This window comes from Mus caroli, unplaced genomic scaffold (assembly GCF_900094665.2).
Source record: "Mus caroli unplaced genomic scaffold, CAROLI_EIJ_v1.1 scaffold_15383_1, whole genome shotgun sequence".
NCBI lineage: Eukaryota > Metazoa > Chordata > Mammalia > Rodentia > Muridae > Mus > Mus caroli.
Window position 1 is genome coordinate 20,690 of NW_018390386.1, and position 2,555 is coordinate 23,244.

The window sequence follows — 2,555 nt, forward strand, 5'->3', positions numbered from 1 at the left end:
CTATTAAAAACTATGAATTTATGAATTTCTTAGACAAGTGGATGGATCTGGAGGATATCATCCTGAGTGAGGTAACCCAATCACAAAATAATTTACATGATATGCACTCACTGATAAGTGCATATTATCCCATAGACTTAAAATACCCAAGCAACAATTTGCAAAACACATGAAACTCAATTAGAAGGAATGTCCAAAGTGTAGATACTTCGTCCCTTCTTAGAACTGGGAACAAAATACCCATGGGATGAGTTACAGTTAAAATGTTTGGAGCTGAGAAGAAGGATGAACCATCCAGAGACTTCCCACCTGAGGATCCATCCCATAAGCAGACACCAAATGCAGATACTATTGCATATGCCAGCATGATTTTGCTGAAAAGACCCTGATATAACTGTCTCATGTGAGGCTATGCCAGTGCCTGGCAAATACAGAAGTGGACGCTCACAATCATCTATTTGATGGAACCCAGGGCCCCCAATGGAGCTGCTAGAGAAAGTACCCAAGGAGCCGAAGGGGTCTGCATCCCTATAGGTGGAACAACTATATGAACTAACCAGTACTCCCAGAACTTGTGTCTCTAGCTGAATATATAACAGAAGATGGCCTCATTGGCCATCATTGGGAGGAGAAGCCCAATGGTCTTGCATACTTCATATGCCCCAGTACAGGGGGATGTCAGATACAAGAAGTCTGAGTGGGTGGGTAGGGGAATAGGGTGGGGGTAGAGTATAGGGAATTTTTGTGATAGCATTTCAAATGTAAAGGAAGAAATTATCTAATAAAAAAATGAAAAAATAAAACCCTGAAATCTATTATCTTCATGAGATAGAATTTTAGGTAAGTATCCTGGTTTTCAGTTGTGTTGGTGTATACATAGCTTGCTTTGGTTTGAGAACTAGTTTCTAATGATGCCAAAGTGTATTGGCTTTGTGGCTTCTTATGGTCTTTGTGCTTCCATCTCACCATCTGGTTATCTCTTGCTTAGCTGGCTTGGGTGTCTCTAACTGAGTCCTACCTCCTGTGTCCCTGATTTGTTGCAGGTCTCCTGTGAGACCTGTATCCTTGGCTGTAGCAGACCTTGTGGGAGGTCTTCAGACTGTGATGTCTTCAGAGCCTCATGCATGATGGTGATCTGTTGCCCCAGCTACAGCAGACCTCTTGTGTTGTCTTCAGTCTGTGGGGTCTTCAGAGTATTATAGAAGGTGAGTATCTGCCCTGGAGGAAGGCCCAGGCTAAAAAGGGGTGGAGTTGTAGTAGGGTTAGGGTATAGGAATGGGTCTAAAGTCCACTTGGCTCCTTGAGTTTCACAGCTGCAGCAGTTAATTTGCAGGGCCCTTTACCTGTTGCCCTGTCTGTAGAAGATCTCCTGGGAGGCCTTCAGACTGTGGGGTCTTCAGAGGAGCAGACAAGCTGATACTCTTCCCTGGCAAAAGGTGCAAACTGGGCAAATATGTATGTCATAATTCAATACCTATTGCCTATTCGTGTAGGAAATGTGGTTAGTCATGTTGAAAAAGTTTGACAACCAACACAGAAACCCAAATTTTTTTTCTAAGTCTGTATTTTGAGACAAAAATAAATGTCTTTAACAAGAAGATTCTTTTTAAGAAGCATCTCTTTACTTTTTTAAATAATTTGAACAATTTCTTCATCATTGTATGAAGTCAACTGAGTCATTATTCATGATTTTTCTATAAAAATAATATTCAAAACAAAGATTGGAAAGAAAATAGATTGAAACCACATACACAAGAATAATTGGACAGAAATTAAATAAAGTGTCAGTAGGATGGTAGAGTACAGGAGAATTGCTTGAATGCTAACACCTATACTCGTTGAACAATTATATATATGGATCAATCTAGGTTTGAATGTCAACTTTAATTTAATCATATTGTAGACCAGCCTGGTTCCAGGAAAAGACAAATTTAAATGACCAAAGGAACACATTTATTTAGATGATACTAGCTACCATCTACAGCCTTCTAGCACAGAATCAAGTTACTATTTCTTTGTGCATATATTATTTCTCATAGAGAAAAAATAAAGAAGAGCCTAACCATTTGCTCTTTCTTTCAGAGTAACACAAAACAAACTCCTTTTCTCTGTATATGACGTTTTATGGTTTGTTGATTTTTTCCTTTAGCCTTTGTTTAATTTCTTGATTGTGGTTTCTTTTTCTGTGAATGGACACAAAGAGGTCAGGAGTATCTAGGACTATTTAGGAAAGGAAAAATACGAATAAAATATATTGTATGAAAAATAATATAATGAAAATTAAGAATAATACATTTGAAAACAAGATTTTTTTTAAAGTTAAAGAAACGATAGCTACAAGCTTTAGTCAGTGTTCTATTGTGATGAAATAACATCATGACTACAACAAGTCTTATAAATGAAGATGTTTAATTGAGGCTTAACTGTACAGTTTTCAAGGTCAGGCTATTATCCTCATTTAAGGGAGCATGATGGCACTCAAATAGAGATGGTAACCTAGCGTTCCAAGTCTGGATCCAAAAGCAGCAGGACGAAACACCCACTGGACCTGCATT